This window comes from Sorex araneus, chromosome X (assembly GCF_027595985.1).
Source record: "Sorex araneus isolate mSorAra2 chromosome X, mSorAra2.pri, whole genome shotgun sequence".
Taxonomy (NCBI): domain Eukaryota; kingdom Metazoa; phylum Chordata; class Mammalia; order Eulipotyphla; family Soricidae; genus Sorex; species Sorex araneus.
Genome location: NC_073313.1, coordinates 50,510,796 through 50,532,308, shown reverse-complemented (window position 1 = coordinate 50,532,308; position 21,513 = coordinate 50,510,796). Strand labels below are relative to the sequence as shown.

The 21,513-nt window shown below is 38.9% G+C and overlaps 1 protein-coding gene and 1 non-coding gene across 5 annotated transcripts in view; both read right to left on the bottom strand.

Moving 5' to 3' along the window:
• The window catches only part of LOC101545503 (zinc finger protein 81), an 84,649-nt gene that overhangs the window by 49,647 nt on the left and 13,489 nt on the right, over positions 1-21,513 (bottom strand). The window lies entirely within an intron of this gene.
• Positions 14,688-14,804, bottom strand: LOC129400703 (small Cajal body-specific RNA 24). The gene has a single exon (XR_008627889.1). It is a non-coding gene; the product is annotated as a small Cajal body-specific RNA 24 (non-coding RNA).

Below are 21,513 nucleotides of genomic sequence, written 5' to 3'. Positions count from 1 at the left end.
CACCTTACACAAAACTCAACTCAAAGTGGATCAAAGATCTTGAGATCAGACCTGAATCTATAAAGTACACTGAAGAAAAAATATATATAGAATGCTCCAAACATTCTCAAAGAAGACCTCAAACAAGTCTTCAACAATATAATGCCATTGGCAAAGTCTAGAATCAAAATTAAACAAACAGGACTATATCAAACCTAAAAAATTATGTATGGCAAAAGAAACATGGGCTAAAACTAAATGACTTAGATATGAGTCATTAGATTAATGAGGTGGAGGTAATATTCGCACTTAACACATCAGATAAAGGGTTGATATCTAGGACCTATTAGGTAAAAGCTCCATCAAAAAATGAGAGGAAATGAACAGGCACTTCTCTGAGGAAGACCAACAGATGGCCAACAGGCACATGAAATACATGCTCATCACTTAGGGAAATCCAAATCAAGACAAAAATAAGATATCTTCTGTACAGTGAGAATGGCACATATCAAAAATACTGGCAACAATTTCTGTTGGCAGGGATGTGGCGAAAAAGGAACCCTTATCCACTGCTGGTGGGAACGCTGTCTGGTCCAACCCTATGGAAAACAATAAGGAGGGTACTCAATAAACTCAGATTTGATCTCCAATATGACCCAGCAATTCTACCAAAGTGAGTATCTATACCCAGGACAGAACAACATTAGTTCAAATGAACACATGCACACAATTATTCATTGCAGCACTCAGTAAAATAGCTAAGGTTTGGAATCAACCTCAATGTCCAACTACAGATAAGTGGATCATTAAGATGTGGCATATATACATAATGGAATACTACATAGCTGTAAGGAATGATGAAATCATATAATTCACAGCAACATGGATGGAACTGGAAGACATCATGTTAAATGAAGTAAGCTAGAAGAAAGAGGATAAAAACAGGCTATCATTATATGTGGTATTTAGAATAACTGGATGAGGGAATGCAATGTTTTAAAGTGGAGATGCCCTGATCAAACCTGGGCCCCAGAGTATAGGGAGAAGGAAAGAAAGAGTGATGGGGAGAGGAGAAGAGACTGATGCAAAGCAGTGTTGTGTCAGGTCAAGGGAGTTGGGAACAAAGCCGGTGTTATGGAGTGATAGAGCCAAATAGAGCCAAATAAGAGCCAAATATCCAAACCATAGAGTCAACAACACTGAAATCAAGAGGCCTAAACTTTAACAACCAAACTTAGAAAGGTACCTGTCAAGAAGGCAGGCTGTGGGGTTGAGATTGGGGGGGTGGTAAGGGAGGGAACCTGGGAATATTGGTGGAGGGAAGTTGACACTGGTGGTGGGATAAGTGCTGCAATATGTCTAAAATTCAACTATGTAATCACAGTGCTTTATTTTTTTTAAATGTGGAAAGAGAAAAAAGTGGGTATTTATAAACCCTCCCAGCCCCTTTGATGTGAATTCAAATGGTTTTAAAAAGCAATTAGCCTTTTTTGAGCATTACAGGCCAGGAAGGTTTTTCTTGAGGGCCTGGAGTCATACTGAAATTCAAACATCAAAGAAGACCTCCAGACCTCTCCTTTGTCTTGGTAGCTTAGGCTATGCATCTGTCTCTAAGCTCTAACTACCTGCTTTTTATAGACATCTGAGAAGTCTAATTTAGTCTTTGGCTAAAAACAATCAGCTATAGCAGCTGGCTACCCCAAGTACTTGGTCAATTTAGGATGAACTATAAAGAATGTACAGCAAACTGTACAGTCAAGTCTATTAAATAAAATTTGATGGAATATATTTTAGATGCCAGAAGTTGAAAAATTATTTATGTGAATGTGCATGTTATATTGTATTAAATGATGTTACATGAGGATTTGTTATGTAATGGACTCTATCTGTTTACAATCTCAACAGCATAGTGACTGCCCATTGGCTCAAATTACAGTATATCTTTAGACTCAGTAATAAAATTGTTTATCTTTTTCACATTTGTAGAAAGGACTTCTGGATTTCCAGATTTTTGTTTTTCAATTTACCCCCAACAACGTGCTGATGAGGATGGGGTAGCTTGATTATTCCTGAACTGAGCACACCAGCTGAAGGTTAATTATAAACTGTTTCCCTTCTATGTGCTTCAAATACACTTCAAATACACGGATGAATTACACTTTACCAATTCCAGATTATATATATTTTAATTATATAACCTTTTTATTTATAAGTACTCATTATTATGTACTACTTGTGCATATATATTCTGATGTTTAGGCAATTTTATTTAAGTTTTATGAGGTTTTAAATAAAAATTGCATTTACTTCAATTGATTTTTAGTTTCTACATAAACATAATAATTTATTACCTTCAATACTGGCTAGGATAATTTATAATCTTTTAGCATCTGATCAGGAATTATCTGCAGTATGTAATGATTTTTCTTTCTAATTTTTTTTAAAAAAGATATAATCACCACGAGATCCACATACAAAATAAAATTTAATGAAATATATTTTAGATGCCAGAAGAGTTAAAAAATTATTTATGCAAATGTGAATATGCATGTTAGATTGTATTAAATGATGTTTCCTTTGGGGATTGTTTAATGCTTTGCTTTCTTCTTTATACTCACATATTGGATTATCTCATATTTGTCTTTTTTCCAGGCTTTGGTTCAACTGGGGATCATCTAATCCTTTGTTTCTTTATATTCACATATCAGATCATCCCATATTGGCATTTTTCTTTATGATTTTGATCCTATCTCAGGCTTTGGTTCAATTAGAGATCCTCTATTCTTTTGTATTTTTTCTTTATACTTAGCATATGAGAGAGATCATCTGGTATTTGCTATTATTTTCTGACTCATTTCAATTAGTATGGCACTCTCCAAGTCTATCCAAGTTGCAGCAAACTGCAGTATTTCAATTTTTCTCATAGCTAAATAGTATTCCATTGCAAACTAATACCACAGCTTTTTTTGTTGTTGTTGGGCATTTGGGTTGTTTCCAGATTGTGATTAATATTAATACTATAATGCTTCCCACAGAGGCAGAGTGGGGTGGGGGGGAGATGGGATTGGGGGTAGGAGGAATACTGGGTTTATTGGTGGTGGAGAATGGGCACTGGTGGAGGGATGTGTTAAAATAAAAAAAAATTTAAAATAAAAAAGAGATAAAAAAATACTACAATGCTTCATTAAACACCCAATAGTGTTCAGGGCTGTCTTTTTTGAATTAATGTTTTTATTAATTTGGGGATACACAATATATCCAGCCATATTCTATTCTTAATAAAGGAATCAAAACTCCTTTAAGATCACTATTATCGGGGGCTGGAACAATAGTACAGCAGATAGGGCGTTTGCCTTGCACAGTGGCCGACCTGGGTTCGATTCCCAGCATTCTATATGGTCCCCCAAGCACCGACAGGAGTAATCTCTGAGTGCAGAGCCAGGAGTAACCCCTGTGTATAGCCGGGTGTGACCCAAAACAGGCAAAAAAAAAAGACCACTATTAGCTCTGATAGTGGGAAAATGTGGGAAGCCAAGACTGTTGCCTATAGTTTTGTATTTTTTACTCTAAAAATACTTGGGTTTTTGTTTTGTTTTGTTTAAGCGCCATACCCAGCAGTGCTAAGGGCTTACTCCTGGCTTAATGCTCAGGGATCTCATCTGGCACAGTGATCAGGGGACCATTTGCAGTACTGGGGATCAAACTGGGGCAGGTCACATGCAAGACAAGAGCTTTAACCCTTTCACTATCTCTCCAGCCCTCTATATGTTTGGAATGGAATCTTCTTGGAATGAGAATTCAGCCTGAGAATGATTTGGTGAATTAACTTATCTGAGATGGTGTTTAGAAGGACTCAATCATCAACAAATTAATTACTCATGTTTAAAGAATGAGGATTACAGGAAGAAGTGAAGAAGTAAAAAAATTCAAAGACTGAAAAATATGGGATAATTAAAATTACACAGTCTTTCACCAAACCTTTCTCTACTTTTGTCCTTTTCTATTCCGTTTCCTCGTCGGCTCCTGGAAAGGAAAAAACTGATTTTTAAGGTGAGTGATTCTGTTAACTAGTGAATTTCTATGCAAAAAAGGGATAAAGACTAATTTTGGCCAGTAACATATTTCCAGTGCTAGCTCAAGTTTATGTGCCCCATGACCTAGCCCTAATTCCTTTTCGTGCTTAGTCTACATTCCAAGTGTCCCTTCTAAGCATACATATCACATGGATGATAGCTAAGAAAACAGATGTAATTTTAAATACCACCATTGGTGGTATTAAGGAATGACAGACCTAAATATTCAAACCGGAGTCAACAACATTGAAATCATGAAACCCAAACTATAACAACTGAACTTAAAAAGGTGCCAGTCAAGAGGGCAGGCTGTGGGGGAGGGCTATGGATATGAACCTGGGGACACTGGTGAAGGGAAGTTGACATGGGTTATGGGATCAGTACTGGAACATTTGATATCTAAAACTCAATTATGAATAGCTTTACAAATCATAGTACTCTAATAAAACTATATTTTTAAAGAAATAAAAATTCAAAAATAAAATTTTATTAAAAAAATAACTTGTTGGGTTATCAAACTCTGTAAGGGAGAAACATGAGCACAAAAATGTATAAATCTGTAACTGTACCCTCACGTTGACTCACTAATTAAAAATAAACTATAAAAAAAAAAAAACTGAAAAAAAAAATAAAAAAATAACTTGAAGCATAGATAAAAGACTATGTCCCCCAAGTGAAGGCACTAGGATGGAGAGACATTGCAATAGTGACTTTGAAAGGACAAATAAAATGGTTATAGGTTTAAAACACTCCAGTCAGGCCTGGAGTGATAGCACAGAGGGTAGGGCGTTTGCCTTGCATGCGTCCAACCCAGGTTCGATTCCCAGCATCCCATATGGTCCCCCGAACACTGCCAGGAGCAATTCCTGAGTGCATGAGCCAAGAGTAACTCCTGTGCATTGCCAGGTGTAACCAAAAAAAAAAAAACACCTGCATGAATTGGGCTGGAGAGAGAGTACAGCAGTTAAGGCCTTGCATGTGACCTACCCAGGTTCAATACCTAGCATATGATTCCCCAGGAACTGCTTGGAGTGATCCCTGAGCACAGAGCCAGAAATAAGCTCTGAGCACACTATGTGTTGCCCCCTAAAAAAACCCAAATCAACACCCACATGAAAAAGAAACTCAGGTGCCATCTAAGTTTTATACTTTTCTAATCTCAATGAGAGGACAGCCAGTCCTTCTTAAATATATCACCCTGAAACTGACACTATTTAGAAGGTGCCCACACCCATGCACTGGTGGGGGTTGAGGGCATGAAAGAGAAAGAGCCTCCATAACATATTAATTCCTCCAATATTTCTTTTCCTAAAAAAATTCTTTTAGGCAACTTGTTTTACAATACAGTTAATGATAAGATTTCATGCATAACATGTTCCAGCACCATACCCTCCACCAGAGTGTCTGCTGTTTTTCCTTTGCTCTGGGAAGACTCAAACATGTTGGCATAATTGCTTGGCAGTGTATCTTCAGCTTACAGTCCCAGGGTACGTGTGCAACCAACAATTTTGCTTGCTTGAGGGAGCAAGAACAGTCAGGACCAAAAGATGGCCCACTGCGGGAGGGGATACCATAATCAAAAGACCTATTCCCCGGGAGAGAAGTACGGGTCAATGTGTGTGGGGCGGAGGGTAAGTAGGACAGTGAGAGGACCAGTATATGACAGTAATCGTTGGAAATGATCACGCTAGAAAAGAACTGAGTGTTAAAAGTAGGTAAAGGGATATACTTGATAACCTTTCAGTATCTGTATTGCAAACCAGAATGCCAAAAGGAGAGAGAGAGTGAGAGAGAGAGACAGAGAGAGAGAGAGAGAGAGAGAGAGAGAGAGAGAGAGAGAGAGAGAGAGAGAGAGAGCCTGGCATAGAGGCAGGCTGTGTGTCAGGGGGCGGGGTTGATGGTAAGGAAACTGGAACCCTCGTGCTGGGAAATGTACACTGGTGGAAGGATGGGTGTTGGAACTGTAGCACTGTTGTCCCGTTGTTCATCTATTTGCTCGAGCGGGAATCAGCAACGTCTCCATTGTGAGACTTGTTGTTACTGTTTTTGGCATATCGAATATGCCACGGGGAGCTTGCCAGGCTCTGCCATGCGTGCGGGATACTCTCGGTGGCTTGCCGGGCTCTCCGAGAGGGATGGAGGAATTGAACCCAGGTTGGCCACATGCAAGGTAAACACCCTGCCCACTGTGCTATAGCTCCAGCACTGGAACACTGAATGAAACCTAATCATGAACAGCTTTTAAAGGGTCTATTTCACAGTGATTCAATTAAAAAGTATTTAAAAATGAAAAAAAATGACCTGCCCCCCCTGAAAGAACTAAAGGTTTTAGGCATCTTTTGGGATGGGCTGAAGATGAGCCGATAGAACAGCTACATACCCATAAGAGTGAGTTTCCTGTTGATTTTCATCAGCTGTTTGAGGAGGCTCTCTCCAAATTTTCCACTGTGGACTCAGGTACAGTCAAAATCACTCTCTGTTGCTATCCACATTATCTCAGCCTAGGGCAGACTAATATTAAAATATTTTCGGCAACCTCTTAGTTTTGGAAACAATTCATTTTGTGTGTGTGTGAGGGGGGCAACACCTAGTAGTGCTTAATGCTTAGCGATCACTCCTGGAGGGATCGGGGCTGGGGGGGGCATGTGGAGTGTTAGGGACAGAACCCAGGTCAGCTGGGTGCAAAGCAAGTGCCTTATCCCCTGTACTCCAGCCCAGTTTTGGAGGAAATTTAATAAAAGACAGCGAGGAAACTAAACACCAGTGCATTAGTCACTTCAAACTATTTTAGGAGGGAATATGGACAGCTTTTGAAGGGAGTCAAGGTAGATGGACAAACTACATATTATTATTACAAGAAATGAAGTCAGTGGAAGATGGGCTGTAGAAAGAGACCCCAGGAGGATGCAGACATTGCAGGAAGAAAGAAGGGAATCAGGAAGGTTCAGGTTGAAACCCACAGCTAGGAGGCAATAAGATAGTGCAGCTTGTCTTGCACCTGACTGACCCAGGTTCGATCCTCAGCACACCATATAGTCCCCCGAGCATGCCAGGTGTGATCCCTGAGTGCAGAGCTAGGAGTAAGCCATGAGCAATGCCAGGTGTGGCCCCAAAAGAAAAAAATCAAAACCTCCACAGCTAAGAAATATCAGGCACATCTCTCAAAATTAACAGACGGAGAGGACAGACAGTTGTACAGCAGGTAGGGCACTTGCCTTTCATGAGGCTGACCTGGTTCAATCTCTGCAATCCCACATGGTACCCCAAAAGTAGTAGGAGTAATCCCTGAGTTCAAAGCCAAGAGTAAGCTCTGATCACTGCCAGGTGTGGCTCCCCACCCCCAAAAAGGAATCTTGGAGGTGGTAGATGGTGAACCACAAGTTTCAATAACTATCCCCCAGGTTATTGTTCTTTCTGTAAGATACTGATGCTATTGATTCAGCAATATCCTCAGAAATGTGTCAACTTCCATCTGCAGACTGCTGACGTTTTAGGCCAGTCTTCTTTTCTAATAAAAATTTAGGACTCTGCTAAAGAAAATGCTTTCCTACTTTCCCCTTTGGGCAAAAGAATGTTTTATGAATTTTCTGTGCAAAATCAAGACTATCACATTCTGGATGGAGTGCTTGTGTCATGCCCCTAGGGAAAAAGCATTTGATCTGGTGATAATGTGCCTTCAAAAAGAAAAAAGACATGAAAGAGAGTGGCAGTTTCCCAATGAAATAAATGCATTACTTTAAACCCTAGAGAACATTAATAGTGGTTTAGTTCAAAATATAGATCCGACAGTGTAGACTGTAAATATAAAAATTAGTATTGTTTGGGGGCTGCAGACATAGTTATAGGGGCCAGAGCACATGTTTTTCATTCAATCCCACATGCCCCCAGGCACTGCTAGGTATAGTCCTACAGGCCCCTTAGAACTATCAGATATGACCCTGGTGAACCTAAGAAACAACGGGGTGGCCCATGTGGTCCCCACACAGGACCTTCAAAGAACTGCATCTCAGATCCTTCAATTAACCTGCTGCTGGCCTGACTGACCAAGAGCTGCTAGCAGTGGCCCCAGGGAACCACTTGACAGTTCAGACAGAGGGAATAAAACCCTGTTATAAAAGAATTAGAAAAACCAGCAATAATGCCAAAGAACTCAATCTCCAATATGCCTGTACTTCTAGTAAAGAAGGAAGATAAATATGATAAAGATATACAGCCACTATAATGAAGTTCTCATTTAATGTCTTCAACAGGTTCTTGCAAAGTGAAACTTTAAGCAAAACAGCACATAAGGAGACCAAGTTCTCAAATAATACTACTTTGTTTGGTGTAAACCAGGATTTCTTTTTTCCTATCAGTATCATAACCCCACAATAAACAATATAATGCTCTGTGTGTTTATACCCCCAATATCAAGAAAACAGGGTCAGGGAGAAAGCTCAAAAGGCTACTTTGCATGCAGGAACCCTGAGTTTGATCCCTAGTATCACATAGTTCCCCAAAAAACACATAGTGTGGCCTTCTCTAGCACTGAGGAAAAAGCAGTTTCCAAAAAATCTTTTAAAAAAAGAAAGAACACAGCATGCCCTCATGTAAGAAATAGGATGCAATGAAAATTCATCCTATTCATTGGTAAAGTATTTGCCTGAAGAAGAATGCCTGAAGCATTCTAAAAGACAACATCTTCCTCCATCCACCAAGATGGAGGGAGAATCTTGGCACATTATGGACAACTGCCACCTTGTTTTCCATTCCAAAGTACCACAAATAACTACATCATCACAGTCCCTAGAGGCTAGCCAATTCTTGATTGTTTCTACTGAGAGTGGACATAGGTTAAGAATAACAAACTGAAGTCCAAGACAATCTAAGAACTTCCTTTTAGGTGATTTTTCTACATGAAAAATGGAAACTGAACAGAAACATACATAATTCTTTTGAGATATATTCTTCCTAAAATGTAAAAATTAAATTATTTCAAAGATAACATTATATTCACCAGCGATTTAAAGCAACGAACGATATAAATCTGGCCTTCCTCACCCACATCACAATAAGGAATTCCTTGGGCTGTGTAATTCCCTTATTTGACTTCAGGGGGCTCTGTCCTCTCTCGGAAGCCTACTTTCTCCTGGAGTGAGTTTCCTTTTCTCTCCCTTTTGATAAACTTTCTTCACACACAAAAAGAGAGAGATACGTAAATATGTATTTAACTAAATGAAATCCCGAGAAGCTTTATTTTGACAGTAATTATATATCATGATGTGTCAGTCTGAAGATAATCATTTAAATCTCAGATTTGTTAAATTAAAGCACTGGATAAGAATTAGCTATCTAGATCATTTCTAAGTAAAACAGACATCTGAACTGTTAAGCACAATTTATTTAGTGAGGTAAGATAGCTTTTATTGAACAAAATTTACTTAGATGTGACAGAACAGAGAAAAAATACATTTTCAAGAGAGAACACGAGCTTCTCCAGAGTGGTAAAAAAGCAGGCAAAGATATAAGTAAGATACGTGTTCAAGTGAGACTATCACATATATATATATATATATATATATACACACATATATATATACATATATATATCACTAATCACTGTCATCCAATTGCTCTTTGATTCGGTTGAACGGGCACCAATAACATCTGCATTGTGAGACTTGTTGTTACTGTTTTTGGCATATTGAATACGCCACAGGTAGCTTGCCAGGCTCTGCTGTACGGGCAAGATACTCTCAGTAGCTTGCTGGGCTCTCCGAGAGGGGTGGAGGAATCGAACCTGGGTCAGCAGCATGCAAAGCAAATGCCTACCTGCTGTGCTATCGCTCCACCATATATATATATATATATTCATATGTATGTGTATATATATACATATATATGTTCTATTAATAAACGAAACATTTTTGCCACTCTGAAAATTTGTACCATACAGGATATATGTGGCCTTAAAAATTGTGAAACACAAAATCATAAATTATTCTAGTCAGCCACAAAATGCTGGTGTAGAATAGGCAAATTACAGCTCCTACTTTTCTCTGTAACACAGCAGTTATTCTGGATAAAAGTTGAAGTCACTATATGTTAGTCAGACTTATCAGAAATAGAGGATAACTTTGTTTGCAAGGTATATTGGATGTGTTTCTGTTAAGGAAAAAGGTGAGTAGTTTTGTCCTAAAATAACTGATTGTAGGCCGGAACAATAATACTGCAGGTAGAGTGCTTGCCTTGCAGGCAGCCACCCCAGATTCAATACCCAGCACTTGAGCCCACCAGGAGTGATCCCTGAGTGTTGAGCCAGGAGTAAGTCCTGTGTACCAGCAGTCTGACCCCAAACCAAACAAACAAAAAGTATGAGTGTTCCAAAATAAGAAAAAAGTGTAGGGGGAAAAAACCTCAATGAACATAGTTAATTGAGGAAGATTCACAGAAAGGGAATTTTACATGTTATATTCAGAATTAGCTAAGATACAATGCATTCACATGTGGCATTTTTAACAGAGATGTTTATTATCAAACATCATACTAATACTAAATGAAAATTTGTCTTTTACTCTGTTAGAAAACATTTTGGACTACCAAGTGGTGTGCAGGGGACCGCAGGCCCACTCAGCCAATGTAGTAGGTGATTCAAGGTGAGGGCCCAAAGATGTAGTGCCTGAGGTGCTGAAGCTGCAAGAAGTGATGCTCAAGGGGACCATATGGTACTGGGGATCAAACCAAGGTGGCAGTCATGCACTGTAAATCCTGTGCTAACAAATCTCACTGCAAACCCTGTGCAAATTCCTGTAAATATCTCCAGTCCTTGTTAAAAATCTCTTAACTGCTGTCATGATGCTTCTTTTCTTCTACTTTGTTATATTTCTGTCTTTTCCATCAAGCTTTGATCCAATCATCTTATGACCCAAGACTTTGGGTGCTTTTCCCTCACAGTAATCTTAGATTTCATCCTACTTTATATCCTCACCATATGAACAAAGTGGGTGGGGGAGACACAATTTTTTTCATCACATTGCTACTACTCTCAAGCTTACTGGTTGCAGATTTGCTGTCTTTCACCGTGACTTCCAGGGCCAATGCCTAATCATGTTCTCCTCAGCACATCTGATTTTCCATACTGGTATTTAACCTATTCCACATTTTCAACCCAACTTTTAAGCATAGCTAACTGGACCTTGTCTCACAACATAATCGATGCTTCTCTTGAAATCTCCAAACTTCTTAACTCCACTTCCTCTGGACTGGGAGTAGAAAACAAAACACTGGAGCACATTTATCCCTGCTGATCACTATTTTCTTCTCCACTACCTTTCTAAGACAGTTAGGACACTTGTTATGTTTTTGTGGTGTTAGGAGTTCAACTCAAGAATCTGAAAAAATACAATGTAAGTGCTCTACCACAGGACCACATTCCCAAACCTCCTCCACTTTTCAGCCAATCATCCAGATTTTTTAAGTTCCACCCAAAGATACTTACTTCCTGAGGAGCTACACTTCCATTACCCACTAGAATTATTAATAATTATTAATAATTATTATATTATAACCAGTGTCTGACCCCTACTATAGTATTTTTATGTGGCTGCCAATCTATACCTGTTTTCTCCACACCAAACTGTCTTTGTGATCCTTGTCCAGGAATTTCAAATACTGAAAATAACCCTCCCACCTCTTACCCAGGTGTCCCTCCAGACCTTGAATCACCCCAGGATGAGGCAAATATAGAGTAGCCTACAACAACTCAGGGGGAAATCAGTTCTTTTTAGAAGCACTTTCTCTTTCTGAGGGCCATTTTACTAGGGCCAAGGGAATCATTCTATTTTTAAAGTAGCTAAAAAATATAAATGAGACAACTATTGCCTGAGAAGTAAAGCAAGCAACTTTAAACTCAGTAATACAAGTTACTACAGACAATCAAGCCTCCTCCTGTCTAGTCAGGGAAACATTTGTACAACTGTTGTTGTTGTGCTTAGGTTCCCACCATAGGCCAAGACAAAGAGCTAGTATACTCAGGGAAATTGCTTCTGGGTTTACAAGGCTGATACTGGCTTAAAGGACTCTTCTCTTAGCCACAACATAGGCTTCTGGCTAAGACGTATATTACAAGGATTACTAATTATTTTCCTGTTGGTCATCGTCTGCCCTCCCCTTGCTGATGTTCTCTGCCTAGTGTCTTAAAGGCCCATATGTAGGCAGCATTGACCAATTATTCAGCAACACAGCATAATCCTGTAGATTTGTGAACTCTATCTCCAACGGAGCTTATCATGTGCCCTAAGCTGACATTACAACCAAATATCAAATCTGAACTGAAAATTATATAGCCCTAGGTATCCCCCATATCCTTGTTTTCAGACAGAGCTGTTCAAAAGCAGCATTATGATTGTCCTGACCGTATAAGGGATTCTGACAATGTTGAATTCCACCTGAAACCTGAAAAGTAACGGCTAAGAAATCCTGCTACCTTTTTTTTTTAATTCTTGGCTAAGAATATGTTTCCCCTTTACCTTATATAAGACTTGCTGGCTACTATTTCTCATGATTCACAATCAGATTCCCAAGTTCACCTGTAATAAGACCAAATATAGATCTTTACCCTTTGGTTGAACCTGCTGAAATTCCACACACGGTCCCACTAATTCCCCATTCTCCATTGCTGAATAATTAAGTGACATTAGAAGTTTGTCTTCTTCAAACCAGCAAGGCACAGTGATAAAAATTCTCTGTCCAGGAGAAGAACTGACACCATTTGCAGAAATGATCTGTCTGTCAAACACTTTGCCTTGTTTCATCTTCTTCTATGTCCCAAATGGAAAGGCAAAGCCACCTGGTGAGGTTCTCTGATGGCCAGATCTGCAGTGCTCTTTCAACTGTAATAGCTGAATATCACAGCTTTCCTTTCTTCTTCAGTTCTGCAAGTTGCAGTTCAAGCCTGCCAGCCAGCTGAGAGGCCACACAGGAGGCAGAATAACCTGTGTCCCTGGCTGCCACTTCAGAGACCCCACCTGTTGTAAATCACACTTCTTTTATGGGGACCCATGGTATTGCACTCCTCATGTAGAAGTCAGGGACCAACTTGCCTCCCTCCCCAAACCATGGAGATGTGTGTTTGGGGGAGGGAGAGAATAATCCTAAGTGACCTGCAAGTGTTGAAGATAGAGAGCAGGAGTTCATGAAGTCCTTAATGAGTCTGGGGGTCCCTGAAAAAAAAAAGGAAGCGACCCTTGGCGGCTAGGAGAAGATACCTAGAAAAATAAGTGGCTTGTTATTTATGTGTACTCTGAGGGCAGAAAATCGGTGAACAGGAATAATCCAGTTAGAAAAGATGGCAGGAAATTTGTCCCTGATTTTTTAGATGAGGCATTAACCATATAACCTTGGCCCTGGAAGGTATTACCGTCAGCCTTGGTTTATTGTTCAGGGTTGTTCCAGATAATTAAATTGTCCTGTTGGACCACAACACAATCTGTGCAATTACTTCTTAGCTGTACTTGGATTAGAGCCTCAGGTTAAGTGGAAAAGGTCATTACGGAAACCTAAGGAGAAGAACACCTGGCTTTGTAAAGTAAACCTTTGTGAATCATTGCATGGGCCAAACTGGTCCGAAAGCTCCACGGTCAAGGTTGAGCAAATTACTGCAGATTGGTCACACTGTGCTGCTTGAAGTCCTATTGATAATATCCTTAATTAAAGATACAGGAGTCACACTAAACAGATTTGTTCTTCACCCCTGTCAGATGAATCAGAAAGCCCTATTGCTCATGGGGAAAATCTGCAAAAAGCAGGATGGTGGGGAAAAGAGGGATGGTTATTGTTTGGAAACCATTCTCCAAATCTCACAGGTTTCTGTCTTGTGAGTGCAGTACTGACTACACATCGTTCTGCTTTATTATTTGCAAGGATATTCACAAAGCAAACAGTCTGAGAACACACTGTGCTTCTCTTCAAAGCAAAAGAAAATTGGCTTATTTCTCATTAGAAATCAAGCCACCCAGGATGTACTCATCAGCTGGTCCTCTTCATGTCACAATGCCCTGAATCAAAAATTGGCGTAATTTCTCTGGTTATTTTCTCTAGCTTAGAAGGTTCATTTATTTTGCCGGCACCCAGGTCCCTGCCAGCTTTGTTAGTTAGCTTTGTTAGTAAACATGCAGGATAAAATCTCAGATAATTCAGTTTTTGACAGAGTTTAAGAATATATATTTAGCTATGAATGTAATGATAATTTCTATAATTCTTGGTATATTTAATTTATATTTAATTCATATTTAATTTATATTTAAGAATGTCAGTCATTTCCCTTTATCTCCTGTGATTTCCTTCACCTTCTGTTGCCTCTGGTCTGAAATTAAAAATGCAGCCCCAAATTTTGTTTTTTTTTGGTTCTTCCATGCCACATCTATCATTTTATATCCCTGTTTTTCCATAATTTCTCGGTCATTTCAGTGTAACTTAAAATATATATATATAAAATAATGCTAGACTGAGTCGGTTTTTGGCTCTGCCACCATTCAATTTGAGACTCTTTTAAAGAATAATTTTAAACACCCTATATAATTACTGTAACACTAAGATTCATTCCTGCCATTCATATATTTCTTTTTTGATTCTTTAACTTTTTATTCTTATTTTTTCAAATGTCAATAGTGTAACGATGCACCCTTTTTACTTGCAAAAGGAACACAGAGAGCTACTATACTTCTCTAGGATTATCTTCACTGTAAGAAGAAACTGCTTTAAAATAAATGTCCATTTTAGTTTATTTTTAATGTCCTTTAGACATCAAATTTTTGACATCTTCTCTCTTAGTACTCACTTGAATGTTACTATACATATGGAAGACACACACACATATACACACACACACACACACACACACACACATATGTGCTCCCAAGCCCTAAGAAGTTCATGGCACATGGTACTCCAGGGCCACTCACAGTGACACTTTGCAAACTGGGCCAATGAGAGGGGACTGCTATTGCAGTGTTTCTTTGAACCTGTGGTGCTGGGGATGACCTGGTTCACTGCAGTGGTGCTCAGGGACTACAGTAGTAGCCCCGTACTTCTGTAGCCCTCCAGGACTACACCCAGTGGCACTCAGAAACACTTCTGGGCTACAGTCCAGCAGTTCTGTGTACAGGGACATGTGATGCAGGATTTGAACACAGATCTTATTACATGCAAAGCATGCGCACCTGACTGTCTAACTCCTGTCCTATTTTTTTCTATTTCAGTCCACATACTCCAACATAAGCCCATAATTTATATGCATGTTTTCATAACAGAGTCTATCAATATCCTTCTCTTTGATAAGAATAAGGAAGCCACAGTATTCACTTGGTTTTCCTTCCACTCTCTATTTCTTACAGTATAGTTATAATCTTATTTTCAATTTGCAATGACAATAATTTATATATACTACATAATATTTTCACTTCACAGAAACAAAAACTGATATCAAAAGTACATTTGAGCGCTGGAAAGATAGCTCAAAGTGCTAGTGTGTGTGTTTTGCACGTGAGAGACCTGGGTTCACTTCCAGGAACCGCATGGTGCCTGAGTACCACTGGGAGCAACCCTTAAGAACTAAGACAGGAGTCTTAAGCACTGCTGGGCATGACCCCAAAACTCTGATGATGATGATGATGATAATAATAATAATAACAATAATACTTTTGAGAACAGCACTAACACACTAATGGGAAACACAAGTATTACTTGAAAACAAGCTCTTTGAGACTGCTCCCTGAACTAACATACCCAAGTGTTTAGTTTTTGGATTTTTTTTGCACTGAGTGGTGTTCACGTGTTCAGGTGTCTAGGGGCAATACTACTGGTGAAGGGCAGGATGAGGCATTTAGTGCTGAGAATCAAACTCTGGGAGTTCAAGCTCTATCTTTGGCCCTACCTTATTATTTAAGAGAGGACATGAATTATCACTGTAGTGTAAACAGTTCTAGCTTCACTGTATCACTGTATCACTGTCATCCCGTTGTTCATTCAGTTGCTGGAGCGGGTGCCAGTAACATCTCCATTCGTCCCTGTTGTGAGCTAGTGTAGCCCGATGGCATATTGGGGGCTCTTTCCGGGTCAGGGGAATGAGGACCATCATTGTTACTGTTTTTGGCATATCGAGTACGCCACGGATAGCTTGCCAGGCTCTACCGTGTGGGCGGGATACTCTCGGTAGTTTGCCAGGCTTTCCGAGAGGGATGGAGGCTTTTGCAGCATCCTCTAATCACCTTTACAAGTGTTCCCAGTCAGGCATATATTTATATATATTTATATATTTACCCCTATGATTTATTGCCTACTGCCTGAACCCCATCAAATATGATGTGGTTATTATGCAAAATGTTTTTTGAGAGTGTTTTATGATGTGTCGTGCAGCCACTTTTGCAGCCGCAAGGTCCCGGAATATGTTCACTCATATGTGAGTTCTAGCTTATAATATAAATTTAATATAAGCTTAGTGACAAAAGCATTATTTTTGTATCTGGTAGGCAGGGACGGAGAGGTAGTACAGCAGGTTAAGATTCTTACCTTGCATATGGCTAACCCAGGTTTGATCCCTATATTGTCCCTAAAGTACCACCAAGAGTGAACCCTGAGCATAAAGCCAGGAGTAAGCCCTGAGCACCACAGGTGTGTTCCCCCAAACCAAAGTATAAATAAAACATATTTGAAGAGCAATCAAGAAAACAGTGAATTTCTGGAAATGTGAATGGGGAAGGGTAATCAAAGACATAGCCCTCCCAATTACTATAAATACAGAGGAATTATAATCCTTCAGATCACACCTATTAGATTAATGAAATCCCCACTCCAGGGTTATATAGTATATCTCTCCATGCTAATGTTATATTGCATGTTAGTGGGATAAATATTGAATACCCATAAATGGTGCTGAGAAAAAAATTATAGTCATTTAGAAGAAAAGTGAAAATGGACCCTGGAGCTAAGGTTCTACAATGAAAAAAAGTCCAGATAGTCAAAGAAGTTAAAGTAAAAACTGAACTCAAACCATGAAAGTACTGAAAAGAAAATACAGGAGTCTTTCTCTTTTTTCTTAACATATGGCCAAGCAAAAGGGAGGCCTTTCTAATGATGACACAAAATTCTGACGTTAAAAACTGACCAACTCAATTATGTGAAGTGAAAAAAATAAAACAGCAAAATTTTCATTTAAAAACAAATATTTGGAACACATCTAAGATATCTGGGACATAAAGAGCATATGCCCTTACTGTATACATAAAGAGTAACAACCTAATAAAAAAAAGTGGACAAGGGAAATTTTAAGAATGACTCACAAAAAATAATTTAAATATTTCTTTATACACAATTACAGATATTCAACCTCAGTCATAGCAAGAATAGTGAGAATTAAATCTACTGAGAAACCATGCTTTAATCCAACAGATGGGCCAAAAAGAAAAGAAACAAATATGACAAGATAATCCAGTACCTTGGATATGGTGAAAACAGGCATCCTAACAGAAGTGATGCAACTCTTAGTAAGGTTATTTGCTATATCCATCACAAATAAAAATGCATGTATTTTTATCCTGAGAGTACAACTTGCAATTCCCCTTGGTGCTAACAAAGATATTTATACGAATATTCACTACAGCACTGTCTGTAACAGCAGAAGACTAGAAATATTTTAAATGCATATTAATAGAGAACTAGTTATAATCTGATGTATCCATATAATGGAATGTGAGTCAGCATTAAAAAAATGAGAGAACTCATTATTAAATCTACTCACACTTGGGGCTGGAGTGATAGCATAGCAGGTAGGGCGTTTGCCTTGCACGCAGCTGACCCGGGTTCAATTTCCACCATCCCATACTCCCCGAGCACCACTAGGAGTAATTCCTGAGTGCAGAGCCAGGAATAACCCCTGTGCATGACTGGGTGTGACCCAAGAAAAGCAAAAAGAAAAATCTACTCACACTGAATGGTCACCAAGATATAAAGTGAGGGAAAAAAGTGTTAAGACATTTTAAAAACAGACATAGGGTAGTGTGTAGGCGTGTATATAGTTGTATCTGCCTTTGAAAGGGGAATATAGGAGAGATCATAGGTACTTAATATTTTCCTTAATAAAAGAAATGAATGACTAGAGAATTAAAAAAATATTTTCCTTAAAATGTTTTACTATGAAATATTATGCCCTAAACCCACAAAAATCAAAATAGTGGGCTTATCTAATAATTCAAGGAAAATACCCACCCAATTTCCACTCGAGGGTGGAAAAAGTATTGCCAGCTCCTTATCCAGAAGCCTTCCTCGTACCCTTTCCAACCCTGCCCTAAATCAAGAAAATCTGTATCTTGCCTCCAAATGAAAGCACTTCCTTGGTTTGTTTCTGATTTTTTTGGGGGGTCACACCTGGCGATGCTTTCTGATTTTACCACATGACCACACTTCCCTGCATAACATAGTTTTGTTTTGCCTATCTTAAAACTTGATATAAATTCAAATAATTCTTTTTCTTTTCTTGCCAAGAATGGGGAGTGCCAAGGAATAAAAATGAAAAAAATGCTTTCATTTCCAGTTTCTTTCACTGAATACTATGCTCCATTTATCTATTCATTTCACTCATAATGGCCATTTCAGTTGTTTCTCGTTTGTGGCTGGTACAAATAAATGTTACCGAAAGCATTTATATATGTGTCCTAATGGTCTAAAAGTCAAGGATTTCTCTTGGGCATTTTTGGAGAAGAATTGTTTCTTCGTGGTATGCATATGCTTTGATAAAGAAGGCTAAACTGTTTTCCAAAGAGAATGTACCAACAATTACTCCCACTAGCAGCATATGAGCTGTTGATATGATATGACCTCATATGTATGAGTTGCTGACACGGCTTCTATCCGCATCAAGACTTGTCACTGTCAGTCTTCTTAATTTTAACCATTCTGGTGGGAGTGCAGTGCAATGAAATTACGGTTTAAATCTGTATTTCCCTGATGACTAATGAGACTAGCACCATCATCACTTATTTAATAGCCCTTTGAATTATCTTCTCTTGCGAGCTATCATTAGCATTTTCTACATTAAACAATTTTTAAACTTAATTTAAAAATTTAGTTTCTTCTGCTATATTGTATAACTGCCACCAATCCCAGCACCAAAGTTCTAGTTCTTTCCCACCATCAAAAATGCACATCTTGCTCCCTGAGTTCAATACCCTGTACTGCATGGCCCCGCCAAGCACCACTGTGCATAGTCCTAGTAGCACCAGTGCACCACTGCTCAGTGTATTGAACCATCGGACCTCAACACAGGGTAAAATATTACCAGGAATGACCCTGTGCCCATGAGTTCCACTAGAGAGGCTCCTTTTAAAAATAAAAAGACCCCCTGGCTCATTCCTCTCACTCTCCCTACCACTCAGCATCTATTTAACGAAAGGCTATGACTCTTTTTTCTCTTATTCTAGGATTTGGTATTCTATTAATAAAAATTATTTTTGTAACAGCTAGTAGTTACTTTGGGAGTAAAAGAATTCTGGAATGCTGATCATAGACTCAAAAACTACAGAGTGATGGCACTGTACTATATTGTGCATATCGGTCCTTTTCCATAGGTAGCTTATAATTCACAACAAAAATATTGTTTAGAAGACAACTTTAGTGGTTGGAGACAATACAGGGATAAGGCACTTGCCTTGCTGAGCCTGGTTTGATACCCAGCCCTACATAAAATTCTGGAACAATTCCAGGATTCCTAAGCACAAAGCCAAGAATAAGACCTGAAAACAGCCAGGTGTAATATAATTCTCTCCCCCCACACAGAAAAACAAGACAAAAATAAAAAAGTTTTAATCTATGGCTATCTCCACCCGAATGCATATAGTGAAGATATAAGTATAGAGGTTTTGGTCGCTAGCACCACAAAACGATTACCAAAAATTTATAAAGTATTTTTATAAGAAAATAAAATATGTGCTCAAATTCTTTTTTTTGCATAAAGAAACCCTAATTATACAGAGAAAACCAATCTGATTATTAGAGAAAGGTGAGAATTTGGGAGAAAGATGAGGAAAAAATGGAAAAATTTAGGTTTTAAAGATTTCATACTTTGAGGGGCCAGAGTGACAGCTCACCAAATAGGGCACTTACCTTCCATGTGGCTGACATGGGTCTGATCCCCAGCATACCATATGGTCCCGAAGCCCCAAACAGGAGTGATCCCTGTGCACAGAGGCCTGAGCACAACTGGGTGTGGCAAAAAAGCCAAAAATGAAAAACCCAAAGACATCGCATTTTTAAACGTCCTTGTTCTGTTGTTCATCGATTTGCTCGAGCGAGCGGGCACTAGTAATGTCTCCATTGTGAGACTTCTTGTTACTGTTTTTGGCATATCGAACATGCCATGAGTAGCTTGCTTAGGCTCTGCCGTGTGGGTGGGATACTATCAGTAGCTTGCCAGGCTCTCTGAGAGGACCCCGTGCAAGGCAAACTCCCCACCCGCTGTGCTATCGCTCCAGCCCTTTAAAATGTTTCATCTTTTAAATTTTTGAGCACTCTATATTACTATGCAAAAACTAAAAATAAAATCAAGTGCTACTAATACTTTAGAATGATAAGACGCTGTACCCATAAAATAAAATAGCATGTTATGTAAAGAGAATATTCTGAAAAGAAAAAATTCTTTTATCATATACTGGAAATGAATTTTGTGTCAATTCATCTTCTGGCCTTATTCCAGAGACTCATAAATAAATCTCAAAGGATACCAAGTAGCCGCAAAAAATTCTTAGGTACCCGTGCTGAGCTGAGACTCCCAAGGTGATCTCCTATCCAAACAAAGCCCCAGCAGCCACTCCCACACTCCAAAGTCACTTTGGCCAAACTGCCCAATTAAATATTCTGGATTTTCTGGAGTAACGTCTCCAAACTCTACAACACTGACATCCCAATAGTAGCACACCAGATTGGATGGATATAATGGAGAAGCCAATCAATCTCAACAAACAAAATCATTAACACAGACAGCTTAACTTGCAACAACAGCTTAGTAACCCTCAGACAAGGTCTTATGTCCCCATGGTGAGATACAACAATGTTCACATATTTTCTTCTATATAAATAGTTTTTAATCATTCCATTAGCCATTTAATGGTAACAAGCAATATAAAATAAATTACTGTGGACCTCAGCTGCACAGCTCCTGAACTTGCATGCTGCCACACCATTCCAGGTAGATTGATGTCACTGTGACATTTTTCGCCCTCCCTGGCAGTGGGTTGAGCTGTGCAGTTTCAGAGGGTACATGGTCTACTCAGGACACGGGAGGCTCTATGCCAAAAATGACAGAAAAGTTTTCCAGTTTTTAAAGCAAAATGCATTCCTTTCCAAAAGAAATCCTCGGCAAAAAAAAATTGGTCTGTCCCTCTATAGAAGCAAGCACAAAAAAGAACAATCAGAAGAAATTCAAAAGAAAAGG